Genomic DNA, 21,158 nt, shown 5'->3' with positions numbered 1-21,158 from the left:
TCTGACTTGATATGAATTTCCCTGATAGAATGTGCATGAGACCATTCCAACGCATCCAGAAGGCCCTTAAGCTCTGTATGCAAGGCCGAATCACATAGGACAACCAGTTCTCTAGTCTCCAGTACACATCCTTGTACTGGATCCCTATAGATCCAGCCAATCCCACATTGAGGCGTGCTCTTCCCTGCTCTGGCCTTTTTCCAGGCACCATCCACATGAATAACAGCTTGGACAGTTCCCACATGCCCCCTACCAAGATCCACTGCAATGGGAGTCTTGTGGCAGATTTCCTTCTTCAATCCGTTGCTACCCAGTCTATGAGCAACCACCTCTCTACAGATACTCTCCGAGGCTTTCATCATCTCCATGAGTCTGCTCGGCTCTCGGCTCTCTTGTCTAAAAATGATTTTATTCCTGTAAGTCCAGATCGCCCAAAGACCTACAAATAAAGAGTTGATCCTCGCACAAGCCGGTCTATCCTCCTTTATTAGAATGAGAACCCAATCCTGTATCCACCGCCACAAGAGTATTGCTGTATTGGCCATAGTGTTGAGACCCAATGATGATGCAGCCCACATCCTAGATGACCATTCACAGTCCCTAAAGAGGTGTTCCTGATTTTCCAGGTTCTTCTCACAGAAAATACAGACGGGGTCAAGACACACCCCTCTTTTCCTCAAATTTGACTTATTCGATAGAGCATTGTGGCAGAGTTTCCAAATGAACAACTTGATCTTAGGAATGGAGGGAATAGCCCAAAACTTCTTCCATAAAGATGACTGACTTTCTAGGCAGGAATGTCGAGGACTATCTGCTAGGAGAGAATTGTACCCAGATTTCACTGTGTAATTCCCAGCTGGGTGAAGGCCCAACATCTGCTTGTCTTCAACCAAGTCTGAGGGAATATGTGAACTGAGAATATCCTGAGCATCATCAAAAGCAAACAACTTCCGTACCAGTCCCACATTCCATGTCTTCGAAGCGGGATGTTGGAGATTCTGAACCGTGATGATGTTTTCCTGATCACATTCCCGAACGTCACCCCTCAGAGATGGTCTTCTTCCTTTTACCCACGCATCCTCAAAGCAGTTAATATGGCAGCCATTATCTAGCCTCCAGATGGTGTGCTTCTTCATCTGTGATGCAACTCTAACAATCCCTTTGTATCCCCATGACCAGCTACCCTTCTCTACTCCTTTCTCAGCTGCTTCTAGAGGAAGTTGCCCATATTTTGCCTTGTAGATCGAGCTGAGTAGGCTAGATTGATTATTTTGACATCTCCAGGCATATTTATACAGAAGTGCCCTATTGAAAAAACCCATGTTCCTCAAACCCAGACCACCTTTCCCTCGAGGGAGCTCCAGCAGGAATTTATTTTTCCAATGTATAGCTTTTTCCTTACCCTTGGACGCCTTGAAGAATTTCTTAAAGAGGGAGTCCAGAGTGTCTGTAACTTTCTTCGGGACCAGAAAAACCGAAAAAACATGAGTGAACAGAGCTGAAAGGATACCTTGGATAAGCACCAGTCGTCCTTCTTGAGACAGAGATTTGGACGTCCACGAAGAGATTTTAGCATTAACCTTGTCTATCATGAACCGGAAGTCCCTCGTCTTAGCTGAAGTAAATGTGAATGGGCTACCCAAATAAATCCTCGCATCCTCTTTTTCAGGTATCAAGAGCGCGTTTTTTATGGCATTTCTGTCCTCAAGGGGTATATTCGGGCTGAAGATTATTGAGGATTTTTTCAGGTTTACTATCTCTCCGGAAGCCCTGCAGAACAGCTCCATTGTTTGCTGGAAATGACGGCACCCTTCAATGTCTGGTTGGAGGAAGAAAAGAGCATCATCTGCAAAAAAGAGGTGAGAGATTGTCCTAGCTCTACGAGCTATTCTGACGCCTATGATGTTCCCTGAGTCTTCGAGGTCTCTGATCAAATGGGACAGGACTTCCATACAGATTATGAAGAGGTAAGGAGACAGAGGATCACCTTGACGCAAGCCACATTTCGGCTTGATAACCCGGGAGGGTTCACCATTCAAAAGGACTTTGTAGGAGACTGTCGAGACACACTCCATTATCCACTGGATCCACTGCATCGAAAATCCCATACCTATGAGGGCTCTCTCCAGAAAATCCCATCGGATCCAGTCATACGCTTTATTCATGTCAATTTTCACCGTTGCCAGAGGTTGCTTGCCATGCTTCTTGCGCTTGATGTGGGTTAGGAGCTCATGGGCTATTAGGCTAGCATCCCCCATTATTCTCCCCGGTATAAAGGCATTTTGAAACGAGCCAATAACACTATCCAACACTCTTCTCAGCCGCATTGTAAGGCATTTCGATATTATTTTATAAACCACATTGCATAGGCTGATCGGTCTAAAATCCCCCACCGCAGAAGGTCGAGACACTTTAGGGATTAAGGCTATAAAGGTGTGGTTCCATTCCTTTAGAATCTTCTTCTGCACAAAGAAACATTGGATACTCTCTGTTACTTCCTGACCCATTTCCTTCCAGAATTTCTGAAATAGCTCACTTGGGATGCCATCTGGTCCCGGTGACTTCCATGCTGCTATTGAGAAGACCGCTTCCTTTATCTCATCCGCACTGAACGGTTGCTGAAGAACATCCACACTCTCTTCACCGAGGCGCATATCCTCCCACCCAAATCCAATTCTGCTCAAATCCTCATTTCTGCTGCATAAGTCATCTTGAGCAACTTCCTCATTATCTCTAAACAAGGACTCAAAATGTCGTACAAATTCCAGCTCGATTTCCGGCTTACTCGTGACCCAGGTACCATAATCCTTCTTTATCATGAAAATTTTGTTGCTGCGCGATCGTTGTTTCGTAGCTTGGAAAAATAGAGAGGTATTAGAGTCACCCCACGCTTGCCAATAGAGACGGGAGCGCTGCTTCCAGAACATAAGCCTCGATATTAACACCTCTTGCGCCTCCAGACGTTTCTCAATTTCCACTGACTTCCCAGCAGATCTTGACAAACCATCATGCTTCTCAGTTCGAGGATCAAAGTTGGACAGCCCCTTCTGATTAAGCGCCACAGATGAACACATCTCCTCCCAATTCACATTATTTTCTTTCTTATAAGCTCGGCACCAATGGAACGCCACTGATTTTGTCCGACCAAGCTTCCTGGCAATTGAGTACATTTTTGAGCCTTGCGATTGCTTCAACCATTCCTTTCTGATTTCTTCACACGCATCTTCGTGAGAAAGGCACCAGGTTTCAAATTTGTATGGTCGATTTCTCTTCGTTTTAGGTGGGTCGAGTTCTAAGATAATCGGTGAATGATCAGATATGAGAATTGGGAGATTTAGAAGCAACGCATTTGGAAAGAGCTCCATCCATTGTTCTGTGCACAGGGCTTTATCAATACGTTCATAAATTATGTCAGCCCCTTTCCTGTTATTGCACCAAGTAAAAGGCACCCCTGTAAATGGCACAAATGAGGTTGTTTTCAATCTTCCAAACAATGAATTCTGTCCAACCACTAATTAAATCACTACCACCTCTTTTATCTTCATAGTTATCCACCTGATTAAAGTCGCCCACAATCAAGGTATGGTCGTGCAACTGTCTAAGTTCAATGTTAAGAGCATTCCAGACATCTAGCCTATCCGACACCGTCGGAGCACCATACAAGAAAACAAGGGACCACTCTTTATTCCAAACTTCAACTACATTACAGGAAATGAAATTGCGAGAACTAGAAATGACAGAAAGAGAAACTAAGGAGGAGCTGAGTATAGCTAAGCCATCACTCAAACCCTCTGCATCAACACCTACAATATTATTAAAGCCATAGCCGTTGAGTAACCAATTTAAACCACCAAGACTACACTTCGTCTCCATCAAAAAACAAAATTTGTGGCTTGAACTTGCGGACTAACCACTGCAGGAAGGGAATCGTAGGGGTGTCCGCGGATTTTACTCTCCTACAATTCCACGCAGGAATCCTCATGGTGCCCTTGGGGGGGTCTTTTGGGCGCCCTCCCCAATTTCCCAAGATGATCTCCCAAGAGTTAACTCAGTTAACACAAAGTCCGGGTTGACAGGTTCGAAATTCAGATCAAGCAGAGCATTCTCTTTATGGCTAGTTCGACACTTCTTAGGTCCCATAAAACACGAAAAGTTGCTGTATCTCTTCTTCTTTGGTTGAATCACTGACTTGTGCCTCTCTTTCCCTACCTTTTTACCACAGCCGTTCAATTTCTCCCAAGCTTGCCCAGATTTATGCAGCATCCCTGCTAAAAACCCCTTAGATGCCCAAAATTTCTTCCTTTGATATTTCTTCCCTTGAACTGAGTTGTTGGAGGAGGCAGCCATCACAGAGTCTGAAGAAGGTGATTGAGATCGCCGCTGTCGAAGTACTTTATTCGTGGTTCGAATTTCTTCAAGGAGATCCTCAAAGCTAGATCCTGCTTCAGATGGTGGAGGGGCTGAAGAACTAGAGTAAATTTTCCGTTTGCGGTGTTGGAGAGGGGAGTTAGGAGAGGTGTTGGTACTATGGAAACTTTCTGAGTTAGACGAGGAATTTGACCCAAAGGATGAGATCGAGAAAATAGGGTGGTAGGAATTTGGATTTTGCGAGATTTCATGGAGCCTGGTGGGGTCAATTGGCTGGTGGTGGGGGTGGTTGCGACGTGGTAGGAGTCGAGGGTTGGATGAGAATTGGGTTGGTGTGAGTCTATCTGTAGGTAGAATACCAAAGTTCTGAAATGAATAGGCTAGTGGATCAAGCTATATTAAATCGTCATCAACTAGACGGACCCCATCTAAAGCAGGCCCAAGCCCATTACCAGTTTGGTCCAAATCCATCAGCATAATGTTCTCATTTGGGCTACCCTCAACTATACTCAATTGTTGGGCTTCACAGCAAAGGGTTTCAGTTAAACTTGGGGATGAGGTGGGCTCATATTTGAAAATTTCCCCAAGTGGGCCCATGCTTTCGATTTGAGAAAAAGACAGCCCGTAAGAAGAATTATTTTCTAAAATAGGAAAAGTGAACTCGCCTTCATTGTCTACACAATGATTGGGATTTTCCAAAGGAGGTGAAACAATTATTCCCGACAGGTGGGCCCCTTGGTGCACGTGAGACTTTGAATTACTCTTGTTCTCCTGACCACACAAGCTTCCTTCTAGATTTTGCGTGTCCTTTTCAAAATCTTTTTGAGACTTTGACTTTAGTAAATGACTGAATTGCCCCTCTTCTTTGTTGAAATCCATGCATGGAGCTGTCATCCTGAAGGTGGAAGTGCCGTGTCTCTTCCTTTTCACAGTAGAGCTGCTAGCTGTGGATCTCTCTAAATCCCCTACATCTCCAGAATTTCCACCCGAACTATCATTGGACCCTCCTGAGCTATCGGAATCATCAAATGAACTAGAGTCATTGGTGTCTTCATCTTCATCATCATCGCTCTCCGACTTTGCACCACATGACTCATTCTCCGCCGCAATTGGTTCCCCAAATTTCAGAATTCATATTGTGTTCATCGGAGTGGACGGTAGCCCTTTGATTTTGTTCGTGTACATCGGAGCTTCCTCATCATCATAGATTATATTATCATCACCATCACACAAATTCCTCATCACCACCATTATCGCCGCTTCAGCTTTCTCGAGCGATTGCTTGCATGCCTTAGTTTTATGGCCAATTCGCCCACACTTTCTGCAAAAACGAAATACTTTTTTGTATCTGAAGTAGATCCAAACTAGATGACCCTCCTCGTATTCGAAGTAGCAGCCTGGAGCTAGAGGTTTATCCACCTTAATTCGAATTTTCGCCTTCAAGTGAGGGCGAGCTCTGTCTTCTTCGTCAGGCATCTCTACAAGGAAAGAGTGGCCTAATCTAGATGCTATGCGCATCACCACAGCAGGCCTAACATAGACAAAAGGGATGCCCTCAAACCTTACCCAAAGAGCTGTTTCAGAGATCTTGACTGATCTCAGAGAAGCACCGAATAACCATGGTTTGAGAAGCAACAGAGCTTCCTCGAAATTGATTTGATTGCGGTTGATAAGATCCACACAATCTTCTCCATTATCACAAAAGAACAAAAATTGCTTCTTACCTACTTTTTCAACAATTATATTCTCCCTTTTCTCCCAGAGATTCACCTAGTTCTGAATCTTGTTCTCAGAGAACTCCCTCGAGTCCATAAAGTTTCCCATTACAGCATTATGATAGCGGTGTTTGCCGCCGGGGAAAGCATAGTCGAAGCCGGAGTAATTTTAGGAGATCTTCGCGATAGGATAAGCTTTGGATTTTTAGGGTTAGAAGGGTTTGGGTTGAGGGCCATTTTTGGAAAAGACTAAAGTTCAAAGAGGGGAAGTAAGATTACAGAAGGTAGGTGAAAGGAATGAATTGATAGTGAGAGGGGAGGTGGGGTTTAATAGATAAATCTATCAGGAATTATGGTTGGAATAGTAACACATCTTTATGTTAAGTGAGCTTAAACTCTTCCACTTGTAGTAGCTAGTCTAGAGCATTGATTAAGGGATAAGGAGGAGGATTTCGTGCTGCAGCAAAGACTTTCAGGCAACACGAGGAAGACTTCTCTTTTTTGATTGGCTTTAGGCCACCAGTGGGCGGCTGAGAGGGGCAAGCCCCAATTTCCTCCCAATTTAGGAGAGAGAAGCTCTCGTTTTAGAGAGAGAAAAATTGTATTCATGTACGGTTTACTACAGGAATTATTTACTTTGTTTTTAGGTGTTAATGGATTATTTTACTTTTCAATTCACTTTTGATAAAACAAAGCAGGATGTCTTTTTATTTATATTTATATATTTTTTTTATCGTTTTGGTGGATGAGACTAAGGATGGGGTTAATGTCAAGTTGGAGCAATGGAGGCAAAGGTTGGAATCTAGAGGGTTTAAGCTAAATCGGAGTAAGACTGAATATTTGGTATGTCGTTTTGGCACTCAGAGGGGGACAAGCAATGAAGTGGTGAGTTTGGATGGAAAGGATTTGACCATGAGTGAATGTTTTAAGTACCTAGGGTCGATCATCCAGAAGAATGGTGACATTGATCAAGACGTGACCCACAGGATTAAGTCAGGGTGGCTTAAATGGAGAGCGGCCACGGGAGTGCTATGCGACCGCAGCATTCCCTTAAAGTTGAAGGGAAAATTCTACAGGACTGCCATAAGACCAGTGTTGCTCTATGGTACAGAATGTTGGGCTTCTAAGAAAGAGCATATTAAAAAGATGGAGGTTACGGAAATGCGCATGTTAAGGTGGATGTGTGGAAACACTTTAAGAGATAGAATCAGAAATGAGGTTATTCGCAAGAAAGTAGGTGTGGCGGGCATTGTAGATAAATTAAGGGAAAATCGTCTGCGTTGGTTTGGACATGTAAGACGGAGACCCGAGGGTGCACCGGTGCGAAGAGTGGAAGAGTGGGACCATGGAGGGATTAAACGAGGAAGAGGGAGACCAAAGATGACTTGGTTGGAAGGAGTGAGGAAGGATATGAAGTGCATGGATTTACGTGAGGATGAAGTTTTGGATCGTAAGGGATGGAGGAGAAAGATTTATGTTGATGACTACACGGAATAATCAAATTTGGTTCATGTTAGCCGACCCCACTTTTGGGATTAAGGCTTTGATTGATTGATTGATTGATTGATTTTCACCAATAATTGACCAAACTCTACACGCTCTCATTTATCACATCTCCTAAATACATATGCATGCATTGAGAAAGTTTAGCTTTGATTTAAGGGCAGAGGAACAAAAAAAAAATGTTTGGGGTTGGAGTTTAATTAGCTAGAAAGGGAGTTAATACCAACACCATTACCATATCCAAGTTTATTACTATTATCATCTCCATTGTGTGTCGTTAGTACCTCTTAAAATTCATTGGTAGATCGATTTGTCCGTGTTGGTAGTCTAGCATATGAGTTGTGTCGTGCAATTCACGAGTAACGCTATTGGGCATTTTCGGCCTCTTGTTCAAGTAGAAATAATTAGGTGTATGCCTTCAAATAAAGTAAGACCCTAGCATTGGATTCAAAGGGGCGCTTCACAATTAAATCGGCTTTAACTATCATGAAGCATGAAATTGATATAATAGATGATGAATGTTGGAATCTAATCTGGCACGCACTTGTAAAGCAAAGAATTCGAGCATTTATGTGGCTTGTGTGCTGATGGTATGAAGAACGGTAGGTCGTTGGGCTACCACCCCACCCAATCAAACAAAATTTGTAACTCAACTAACCCCTATAAAGTGTAGTGGTAAGTCAAGGTCGAACCCAAAGGAATGGAGGTCGAATGTATATTGCCTAAGTCAAGCTATTCCGAAGTCTAGTAGGGGTTTATGGTAGAAACTAAAGCTAAGCTAGGCAATGCAAAAAGCTTGTACTAATCGAATGCTAAGGCACTAGGGGAATGGATCCACATGCATCAACAATGAAGTTCAATCAACTTGGGGAATCAACTAATCAAGTCAAGCAATGTGAGGGAAAACCGAAATTGCAACCAAGAGATTACATCATGCTATTCTCTTAGAGGTCCAATTAGCGTCAACTACATCAAACACTAGCTAGGAAACATCACAAGATATCTCAATCGAGTAAATGTAAGCCACAAATCAATGGTATGTATCAATGTGAACTCACAATGCAATCTAGTGTGAATAACAAGGGTGATCAAGCCTAATCAAGCACACACATGCACAAAATCAATCAACCAATTTAATCACATTATCAACTCAATCAATTTACCCCAAATTAATCTCAATTCATCATCAACACATGCTTCACCACTACCCTAGCAATAAAACTACTCACAATCCATGAAAAACATCAAAATCAAAGCTAAATTAATCATCATACCCAAATTCATCAATTGAAACCAACAAATTCAATCAAAATCAATTAAACTATCAATCAACCAAATCAAACAACAATACTAATGAAATCAAACATTAAATTGCATTAAAGAGTAAAGAATTCTTACAAACTTGATAGAAATCAAACCAAATGTAGCAATCTTCAATCATCAATCATCAAACCCACATTTTCTCTCTCTAAAAAGCTAAGAACTAGTGTTTTTCTCTCTCTAAAATCTAATCTAATCTAATTCTCCCTCATCAAGATCTAATTCTCTCCCTATAAATGGAAAGAAATAACTATCAATACAAAGGGGAAGTTAGGATTGACGTCCAAAAATAGACCCACGCCGGTGCGGGCGCTCGGAGGAGAGAGAGAAGTGCGCACGGGAACACACCTAGAAAGGTGCGCCCGCACGCACCTGCTGTGCGACCGCACTCGGCAGATGTGCGGCCGCACACTCCCCGAGTGCGCCCGCACAAAGCTGCAGCTCCCTTTCTTCTTCTTCGTCCTAGCTCATGGGGTGCACACATCCTAGATGATGGTGATGGAGGACAAGTTAGGCAGTAACTTTCTTTTAAATCTTGAAGGATACAAGCCATGAAAAGAGTATAAGCAAGGCTTTAAAGCATACTCCTTGGATCCCCTTATGACTTGAAACTCCTTGCACAAGCTTTAGGCATGAAAACAATGAAAGATCATGGAGAGGAAGCTCTAGAATTCTTGGACAATCAATCACAACCTACAAACAAGGATAAAAAGCAAGTAAAATAGAAAAATAACAAGTAAACTAGAAAATGCATAAAATAGAGAAACTGACTACAAAAGGCATAAAATGAAGAAAACTAGAATAAAACTAAGGAAAACTAAAGAAAAGAGTAACATGAAATAAAATTCATCCAAAAAGGGATCAAATGAGTGCCATAAATGTCACTCATCAAATTCCACCAAGCTTAACTTTTGCTCGTCCTCGAGCAAAACAAAGCAAGAAAGATAAAGGATGAAAAATTTATTGAAAATGAAAAAGAAAGACTCAAGATAAGAATATACACTAAGACTCACTGTCGTAGGAATCACGGTTGTTTTTAGCTACAACAAGCCCTTTAAACCCCAAAGTCGCCTATGAGGATGAGTGAGGTCTCGTAAGGGTGTCCAAAGAGTTTGACCCATAACTCTCCACCAAACATCAATGAGGCAAACCATAAAAAGAAAGGAAAAGAGAATGAAAATAAATCTTTTCGAAATGAACTAACATGAAGACTATAATGCAAATGAATGGCAATTTTTCTCAAGTAGTTAAGGTATGCACTTTCCAAAATATCTAAGGTTGATTGAAACATAGGGTATGCTAGGCATAGGAACTAGTCATCACAATCCACGTTCATCCCAAACAATCTTACCGCGTTCTCCCCACTAGTCTCAAATCTCCCCTTAGTGAGTATCCCAATGATTCTCGAAGGAACCGGAAAAAGAATTATTTTTAGGCTACTCGACAATCTCGACTATGCATCCCCTTTCCTTAGGCAATGACCCATGATGCCCTCCCCCGAATAGTGACTCAACTATCTAGGTCGAAAGGTCTTTCCCCAAGGTTGTAACGTAAGGCAATAAGGGTGAAGGTAGGCTAAAAATTTAAAATTTGGTGGTTTTCCTAAAAGTGAAGCAAAGATTGCGCATTTCATTACACCAAAACTAAGTTATCACCAAACAAAAACAACACCCCCAAGCTTACTTGAAGCTATACTCACAAGGAAATATATACAAAAACCGTACACGCTTCTCCCCCAAGCTAAAATGAAGCATTGTCCTCAATGCTTAGAAGGAGAAAAGAATACATCAAAATATTTTTGAATTTTTCACTTTTTATTTTTTTTGTTTTTTGTTTTACGAATTTGCAATGTCCTTGCCTTTTACTTAATTCAGACGGCTTTTTCTACATGCAACTTTATTAGTCCATGCCTTTTATGAAGTGGGACGGCTTTTTCACAAATATTTGCCCTTATTCACAAAGAAAATGATATCACAAACTTGCACTCATAAAAACCAAAAATCCAACTTATCCACCACAAACTCCACCTCAAATGATCGTGTTGCTTCACAAAAACCAAAAAAAGAAGAAAATGAAACAAAAGGTCAAATAACTAAAGATGTGGCTTGAAAAGAAGGGATAAGGCTCAAATGGTTGCAAGAAGGCAAATGTAAACCCAAAAATAAAGAAAATAACAAAATATAACAAAAATGAAAAATACCACCCCGAAAAATGTGCCTTTGTCCTTCCTATAAAGTTCGGTCTCGGGTTTGAGAATCATACATCAAGCTTTATTAGATTAGGTTTGCATAGTCAAGGATCCACGCCGCTCATACAAAGAATGTTGAAGGCTAGAAAAACAAGTAACCTCACAAGGTTGTGGCAAAAACTCACTAATGGTGTCAAATTGACTATAGGGAGCAACTACCAACATGCCACAAACAAGTAGAATCCGGCTTCATGATCCTCCTAGTTCAAACCAACTACCCTAGCATACACCTATCCTAGAGTCAACCAAACATAGTCTCAAACCGTGCATACCTTTACCACCTAGGAAGAAAATCATGCAAAAGACAACACCAATGTACAAAGTTCATTTCATAAGAAAAATGAAAAATAAAGCCTCAAAATCACATCAAAAATAAAAAGAAAAAATAAAAGAAAAGAAAGTAAAAGAGAAGGAAAGTAAAAGAGAAGAAAAGAAAGGAAATGGAGACATAAAAAAGGAAAAATAGGAGAAATAGTATGAAATGGACTAGAAAGCAAGTTAAACACATAAGAATCCCAGTCGTCAAACAAGTGATCAAACGACATCAACGTCATCGATCCCAAACACATTACGTGTTAACAAGCATCCATCCTCGAACCATTCAACTTCTCCTAAACTAATTCTATTCTATGCAACCAAGAAAAATAAAGAGAAAAATAAGAAAGGTCTCACCGGGCTTCCAAGCTTAGCAAAAATAAACGAAGTAAGTAGAAACCACCTCATTGCATTCCATAATCAAAAGCTTTTTCAAGAAACCAAGTGAGAAAAAGAAAAAAAATAAAAGAATCTATATACAAAGAAAATTGTTAGTAACTTCCAAATGAAATCAGCCGAAAATTCGGCAGCATAACGACAGTACGTAAATGAAAAATATATATCAGAGACAGTGAAACATCTGGAAACATCATCATCAACAAGAATCGTCAGAATAACAGCAGAGCAGATAGATAGGGAATCAGAGTAAGTCATCATCCGAGAAATCATCATAGAAATCATCAGATCAGAAAAAGGACACGGGGGCTAAGAAGGAATAATGCTAAATGAACCACTAGCAAGGAGGAGGACATGCAAAACACAACCAACCTAAACCAACTCCCCCAAGCTAGAAATGAGCTACCCCTCCCTCAAGCTAAACCCAACCATAGGGCAAACAAGAAACACAATCATAAAACAAGCATATGAAGAGGGGTAGCCAAAATGGCTCACTCGGCACTAAAGTAGGGGGTAGAACTAGAGCTCCCCCCACCCATGGAAACAACCTCCTTCCCCTTAGCCCTACCTAACCTCCTAAGGGCATCAGCAGCAAAATACTCAGACCAATCATCCAAAACAGGTGGGCCCGAACGACCCCACCTCCCCTCAGTCTCAGGGGAAGGGAAAGGAGCAGGGTTAGCTGGATCATAAGTCCAGTCACATCCTCCCGGCCTCTTGTAATCATAATCCCCTCCAGAGGTCCCACGAATGGCACTATGTGCCACATGTGGGCCCTCCCAATAGGGATAGTAGAGACGGGGCCCCACCGCCTTGTCATAAGGCTCCCACTGTGGGATAGGGCCCTCTTAGACCGGGAGGTACGGGTAGTTCACATAAGGCTCAATATCCCCCCTAGAAACATGATAATCATATACCCTCCTAGCATGATAATCATAGCTACCCTCCAAACAACCATTCCCCATAGAAGAGGAAGAAGACAAGGCAAAAGTAAGGGCATCAATCTTTTCATGCAAGCTAGACAAGTCATGCAAGGAAGGAGATGAAGGAGAAAGAGGAGTAGGAGAAGAAGTACTAGGGTTACCTCCCTTGAATGATGAGGCCTTAGACTTTTGAGGAGCATTTCCCGAAGGAGGCGCGGAAACCCGACGAAAAGAACTTGGAATATCCCTCTTGTGCGGCTTCCAAGGGTAGGGTGAATTTTTGTCCCTCACCATAGATCCTTCGTAGGGGATAAGGCACCAATCGGTAGTCCTAGACACTTTCCAAATGAACAAATCATCCATGATGGTGCGCTCAATGAACTTTTGGTTGATCAAGGCAAACGTGCTCAACAAGCAAGATGAAGACTTCTCTCTTGGGTCCTTAATCTCCTGAAGCTTCCCAATCATGGATGCATACTTTTTGTTAAGAGACAACACAATGATGGTAATCATACCACCTATTTGTATGCTTCCCGAGAGAAAGAAACTGTCCCTAATGTCGATGAAACGGTCGAGCAAGTGCCTTGCAAAGTCGATCACCTCCACTTCTTCATCCTTAGGTGTTGACTTGCTAACCATAACCAACTTAGTTGCTCTTGAGACATGGCTCCAAGAGATTCCTTGGAGAAAAATGCATAAGTAAGGATGCGGCTAAAATAGCGCATCGCACCATGGATTATTGAGGCCGACTTTGAAGATTGAGCACAATAGGCTTCTTCATTAGAAATGCTATCCCACCAATCATCTTCATCGTATTTATGGTCGTGATGAAGTGTTTCATAAGACGGATAAATCAAAGGCACACCTTCGATGGGCTCCGGGAAATGGAACATCTTGTTGAGGAATGAGAGGGGAATAGAATAATCCTCATTGAACACTTGGAAAAAGAGTGTTGGACATTCATTGTCGTTGTCGCTCTTGTGCACATCGAGAGATGATAGAAATTCATATGTGAGCCTTGCAAATGTGGGAGCACTAAGATCGATGAATTGCTCAAGGCCCAAATTCCGTGCTAGCATTCGGACATCATCGTCGATCCCTAGAAGAGTGGTGGTATCATGATCATAAAATCTCGTAGAATATAGCTTCCTCGATGATAGACTCTCAAATCGGTCCCAATGCTTTTGGACCCTAAACTTGATGCCGTATGTTTCCTTGATGGTAGAATGTGGATCAATGGTTCCTCTTGAATTTGCAGCCTTGGTACGTTTTGCTTGCCTTGCACCACCCATCTACAAAATAATGGACAATGAGAATGTCTTCAAAAAGAGGAATAGTATGCCAAAAACTAATCATGAATATGGGGGAAAATAAAGTGTACAATATTCAAAGGAGTGAGCAAAAATTCAATAAAATTGAATAATGAATATTCAAAGCATCATAATTGTCACAAATATTACCCCAAAACATAATTAATAGAAGCAACAATATACTACATTATAAACAAACCATTGTCTCCATTATCACCATCAACATCAACAAAAATACCCAAAAACTAATCCATATGAAAATCCAACAAAATTCATGCCAAAATTCATAATATGCTCAAATAATACCATCATCATAATTAAATTTCACAAAATCAACATCATCATTTCCATAGTCATCAACATTGGAACAAGTAGTGGTAACAATGGTGATGTGAGTGAGGGTAGTACTAATCATGCTCAAAGTCTCATGAGGTATAAAAATTGAAACTTTATCACATAAAACATGGAATTATACTCTCAATTGATAGGAAATCACAAGATTAAAGCAAGAAAAACACTACTACACATAAACATCTCCAACAACATACCAACAAGTTCCAATTGAAAAATACCCAAAATTTTCAAACTAGGAGAGAGAAAATTACCTTTAATGATGTAGAATGAAGACTTGGGTGACAAAGTAGTGAAAATTATGGAAATTTGATGAAGAAAGATGAAAATTATATGATGAAGATGAAGTAGAACAATGAGCAACTCCAATAGATCTAAGAAGGAAGTAGAATGAAGTAGGAGAGAAAGAGAGGAGGGGAGAATCGGCCTAAAAAGAAGAGAGAAAAGCATGGCTCGTACACCCAGCTAGGTGCGGCCGCACACGGGAGACGTGCGCCCGCACAAAGCTCGTGTGCGGCCGCACATAGCCCTTGTGCGCCCGCACCAAATCTGGTGTTTTTCCTCCGAACTCCTTCCTCCCTCACCTAGTGCGCACACCCCCTATGATGGTCATGGTGAACCATATAGGCAGTAGCTACACTTCATATTGGAGAGTGAAAAACATGAAAATCATGAAAATAAACACAAGTACTCACCATCCTCCATACTTACCCATTTTTCCAACTTAAGAATTGGGACAAATTTACCTCAAAATTGGCATCAAAGTTGTTGGAAATCAACTCAAACCAACCTACAACATCAAACACAACGAGATTAAATCACAAAAACATCATCAAACACAAAGAAAAATCAAGAGAAAAAGGAAGAAAAAGTTAGAGAACACGGGTTGCCTCCCGTGAAGCGCTTATTTTAGAGTCATAAGCTAGACATCCTCCACCTTTTTCAAGGTGGATCATAGAGAGTCATATCATGGATGACCCCCACAAATACTCCATCATAATAGCGCTTGAGCCTATGTCCGTAGACCTTAAAAGTCCTCGAAAAATCCAAAGGAGAAATTTCAATAGAACCATTTGAGAACACCTCTTGAACAACAAAAGGACCGGTCCAACGAGACATCAATTTTCTGGGAAAAAGCCTCATTTTGGAATTGAAAAGGAGCACCTTATCCCCCGGAACAAACTCTTTCTTCTCAATGAGCTTATCATGCACTTCCTTGGTTCTAGCTTTATACAAGCTAGCACAATCATATGCATCCAACCGAAGCTCTTCTAACTCATGAAGGTCCAACCAACGTTGCTAACCCGCACTAGCCAAATCAAAATTGATCTTTTTAATTGCCCAATGAGTGCGGTGCTCAAGCTCAACCGGAAGGTGACAAGACTTCCCATAAACCAAGAGATAAGGAGTGGTACCAATAGGAGTCTTGAAAGCCGTTCTATACGCCCACAAGGCATCATCAAGCTTGTTTGCCCAATCTTTCCTACTCCTTGCAACCGTCTTCTCATGAATCAACTTAATTTGACGATTTGATACCTCAACTTGCCCATTGGTTTGAGGGTGATAAGGAAGACCAAATCTTTGGTTCACTCCATGCTTCTTCAACATCTTCCGGAAAGCATAGTGCACAAAATGGGAGCTATTATCACTTATAACCGCCTTGGGGATACCTCACCTTGGGAATATTATCTTTTTGAACAACTTCATCACCACTTATGGTCATTAGTTGGAGAAGCAATAGCCTCCACCCACTTTGACACATAATCAACGGCAACAAGAATATATTGATTCCCATAAGAAGATAAAAAAGGACCCATAAAATCTATACCCCAAACATCAAAAATTTCCAACTCAAGAATAGGTTGTTGGGGCATCTCATTCCTTCTTGAAATATTCCCGGTCCTTTGGCATTGGTCACAACTTTTGACATAATCCCAAGAATTCTTGAAGAGGTTAGGCCACCATAATCCACATTGAAGCACCTTAGAGGCCGTTCTTGAAACACCCATATTACCACCACTAGGATCCGAGTGGCACATCTTCAAAACATTTGGTATTTCCTCATTTGGCACACACCGGCGCAACAATCCATCCACACCTCTTTTGTACAAGATTGGCTCATCCCAAACATAGTGCCTTGCTTCTCTCTTGAGCTTCCTCCTTTGATTGTTGGAAAAGGAAGGAGGGAACTCCCCACAAGCAAGAAAATTCACCAAATCGGCAAACCAAGGGAGCTCCTTCACATTGATAACTAATAATGAATCATCCAACATCCGGTCCTCTATAGGGGACCCATCATCTTAGACTTGAAAATCCTCAAGTCTAGACAAATGATCTGCAACAACATTTTCCGCACCATTTTTATCCCGGATCTCAAGATCAAAAGATTGAAGCTCAAGGACCCAACGAATCAACCTCGGTTTGGATTCCTTTTTTCCAAAGAGATACTTCAAAGCTGCATGATCGGTGAAGACTATAGTCTTAGACCCCAACAAATAACAACGGAATTTCTCAAAAGAATGAATAATAGCCAAGAATTCCTTTTCCGTTGTTGTATAGTTTCTTTGAGCACCATTAAGGGTCTTCGACATATAATAGATGACATGAAGCTTTTTGTCAATTCTTTGACCCAACACACCTCCTATGACCATATCACTTGCATCACACATAAGCTCAAAAGGCAAGTCCCATCTAGGGGCTTGGACAATAGGAGTAGAAGTCAAAGCTTTCTTCAATCTATTAAAAGCTTCCAAACAAGCATCATCAAAGACAAAATCAACTTTTTTTTGGAGAAGATCATTTAAAGGCTTAGCAATGAGAGAAAAGTCTTTGATAAACCTTCTATAAAACCCGGCATGACCCAAAAACGATCTTACTCCTTTCACATTAACCGGAGGGGGCAACTTCTCTATCACCTCAATCTTATCTTTGTCAACTTCAATGCCTTTATGAGAAATCTTATGGCCTAGCACAATCCCTTCTTCCACCATGAAGTGGCATTTTTCCCAATTAAGCACCAAATTGACCTTTTCACATCTCTCAAGACATTTTTCAAGATTTTTGAGGCAATCCTCAAATGAAACACCTTCCACGGAAAAGTCATCCATGAAAACTTCCATTTCTTCTTCAAGCATGTCCCAAAAATGCTCATCATACACCTTTGAAAAGTAGCCGGAGCATTACACAATCCAAAGGGCATTCTTCTATATGCAAAAGTACCATAGGGGCATGTGAAGGTTGTCTTTTCTTGATCCTCGGGATGAATAGGAATTTGAAAGAATCCCGAATATCCATCAAGGAAGCAATAGAATTTGTGCCTAGTCAACCTTTCAAGCATTTGGTCAATAAAAGGGAGAGGGAAGTGATCCTTTTTGGTTGATGTGTTTAGACGTCTATAGTCTATACACATCCTCCAACTGGTGACCGTTCTAGTTGGAATGAGTTCACCTTTCTCATTCTTAACTACGGTCATACCCTCCTTTTTAGGAACGACATGCACGGGGGAGACCCACCTTGAGCTTGAGATGGGGAAAATCATTCCCGCATCCAAAAGCTTGGTGATCTCTTTCTTGACTACTTCTCCCATTTGGGGATGTAGCTTCCTTTGTCGTTCAATAGAAGGTAGGGTGCCCTCATCAAGTGTTATGTGGTGTGTACACAAAGCGGGGCTTATACCTTTGAGATCATCAATTGTGTACCCCAAAGCACCTTGGTGCTTTCTCAAAACACCACATAACGCTTGAGCTTGACTCTCACTCAAGGATGCACTAACAATAACGGGATATGTAGAATTAGGGCCCAAGAATTCATACCTAAGGTGTGACAGTAGAGGTTTGAGCTCTACCATGGGAACACCTTTACCTTCTTTGGTTGAGGCCACTTGCAAAGCATCTTGACTTGATATCCCCATACAAATTTCTTCATCACTCCCTATATTGCCTCCATCAAGCAAATCTTCATACAATTGCACTTCCTTGCTTGGGATACCTATCTTTTCCTTATTCAACAAAACACACTAAAGAGGATCATTAGATGTGAGCAAGTGCTCATGCATGGAATTCACAATATTATCAAGCACTTCAACTCTCATGCAATTCTCAAAACAAGAAGAGGGATATTTCATTCCTTCATTCAAATCAAATTCAACTACCTCCTCTCAAATCTTGAGAGAAATCTTAGCACTCTTAACATCTATCATAGCCCCCGATGTAGCAAGGAATGGTCTACCTAAGATGATAGGTATTGTAGCATCTTTATCCATATCCAACACTACAAAATCAACCGGAATAACAAATTTCCCAACCCTTAAAGGCACATCTTCTACCTTCCCCTTAGGAATCTTAATCGACCTATCGGCTAATTGCAAAGTAATCTTGGAAGGTAGAAGTTCTCCTAGACCTAATCTTTGATAAACCGAATATGGAATAAGGCTAACACTAGCTCCTAAGTCACATAAGGCATTATCAATTTGAGTCTTGTTAATGGCACAAGGGATGGAAAAATTTCCGGGATCCTTCAACTTAGGAGGCATCTTGTTCATGATAATTTCACTACAATGTTCGGTAAGGCTAATTGTCTCCATCATATCACAAGTCGTTTTTCCACTCAAAATCTCCTTAAGGAACTTAGCATAGTTTGGCATTTGTTAAACAACATCGGTGAAAGGAAGAGTTAAATGAAGTTGCTTAATCATCTCTACAAATTTCCCAAATTGCTCATCCAACTTATATCTATTATATCTTTGAGGATAGGGAAGCTTTGGTTTGCAAACCTCTTTCTCTTTCTCTTTCTCTATCACCTTCTCTACTCGTCCCTCATCAACATTTTCACTAAAAGGACATTCATCACCTTCAACTTCAATGGGGGTCGCACTAGTGCTCTCTCTAGCAACACTCTTCTTAGGCACACCTACCTCAAGGACCCTACCACTTCTAGTAACAATGGCATCCATAGGGTTCCTAGAATCTAGGCTAGGTGGAGTCAAAGAAGAAGAGTTTGCATAACCCTTAAACACACTAGTCAATTGAGAAAGTTTTTCACTTAAATCCTTGTTATAAGCCAACATGTAATTAAATTTCTCCTCATTCAAATCCATATAAATTTCCAATGTTTTGTCTTGTTTCTCAATAACACTTTCCAAAAATTCCCTAGAAGAAAATGATTGATCATAGGAATTATCACTTGAACTTTGAGCATTTGGAACTAATTCAATTGGGGAACCTCTTTGAAAATTTGCTTGAAAATATCCCCTAGTTTGATTATTCCAATTACCCCTAGTTTGATTTTGGCTCCTTTGTTGACCATAGTTATCATAACCTTGATTATGATCCCCATGTCTATGGCAATGACCATGACCATTACAACCATGATGGTTATAGTTACCATGAACCCCTTGGTATCCATGATTTCTACAACCTCCATTTTGGTTATAATTATCATGATTCATATGATAATTCCTATTTCCAACATTCCTTTGAACATCAATTCTAGGTTCACAAGCATGATCATTGATATAATTCACATGTTCCATATCACTTCCATCACATTCATTACAAGGAAAATTTGGGCACATAGAAGCATTATGATCATTCATTCCACATAGTTCACAAGGCCAACATTCCACAATCATGCAACAAGAAGAAAGAATAGAGTTAGAGTGAGAAGATGTACCTCTCCCCTTAATTTGGGAGGGAAGAATTGGAGCTTGGGAAGGGGGCTTCTCAAGCTTTTCTTTGAGAGACATAACTTCTTTCCCTAAATCCGCAATCAAAGTAGTCAAATCATTGATGGCACTAAGTTGTTCGATTGAGTAACCCTTGCTTGTTGGTTCTCTCTCCACTTCTTGCTAATTCATGTAATGACGAACCACTTCATCAATTGCATCAACCACTTCTTCTTCCGTTTTGTTCATGATTGGGCCTCCGGCTTCGGCATCCAAACTTGGTCTCCCATGAGAACTCAACCCACCATAGAAGATATGTATGCTTTGATAGGTAGGAATCCCATGGTGTGGACACTCTTTTTGATAATCCTTAAATCTTTCCCATGCTTCATAGAGACTTTCATTTGGCTTTTGCTTGAACCCTTGAATCAAAGCTCTTGCCTCCGCCGTCTTCTTTTGAGGATAGAAATAGAACAAGAAAGCTTTGGTGACATCATCCCAAGTTCTCAAAGAATTGGGCTTCACTTCTTTATCTAGCCATTCCAAAGATCTTCCTATGAGAGAGAAAGGGAACAACTTAAGACGGATAAATTCTTGAGACACTCCATTGACCTTGATTGTGGTACAATATTTTTCAAACTCCTTAAGATGGTTCAATGGGCTCTCATTCTTAGCCCCACTATATTGTCTCCTCTCAATTAAGGTGATCATTGCCGGCCGAATTTCAAAGTCAATTTTCGGTGTTGTAGGTGGAGTTATGCCGCTCTCATACCTATATGCACCGGGCACTCCTAGTTCCTTCAAGGAAACTCTTGTATTTCCTCCCATGGTTCGGGATCTATGCATACAAAACTCAAAGAAAATATTAGTAGCACGGCTACAAGTGTAGCCTAAAGTGTAAAATCTTTTTGTATTTTGCAAATAGAGTGGAATAGACTCAACAACAACATGCACTCAAAGCACCATTCCCCGGCAACGGCGCCATTTTGATGGGATGAAGAACGGTAGGTCGTTGGGCTACCACCCCACCTAATCAAACAAAATTTG

At 41.1% G+C, this 21,158-nt stretch overlaps 1 non-coding gene across 1 annotated transcript; it reads left to right on the top strand.

Moving 5' to 3' along the window:
- The first annotated feature begins 20,448 nt into the window (after nt 1–20,448).
- On the top strand, nt 20,449–20,554 carry LOC145596321 (small nucleolar RNA R71). Its single transcript, XR_014103166.1, has one exon. It is a non-coding gene; the product is annotated as a small nucleolar RNA R71 (small nucleolar RNA).
- Nucleotides 20,555–21,158: the final 604 nt, after the last annotated feature.

This window comes from Chenopodium album, chromosome 19 (assembly GCF_948465745.1).
Source record: "Chenopodium album chromosome 19, dcCheAlbu1.1, whole genome shotgun sequence".
Classification (NCBI taxonomy): Eukaryota; Viridiplantae; Streptophyta; class Magnoliopsida; order Caryophyllales; family Amaranthaceae; genus Chenopodium; species Chenopodium album.
The sequence above is the reverse complement of the archived record's forward strand: the minus strand, read 5'-3'. Positions and strand labels throughout refer to the sequence as shown.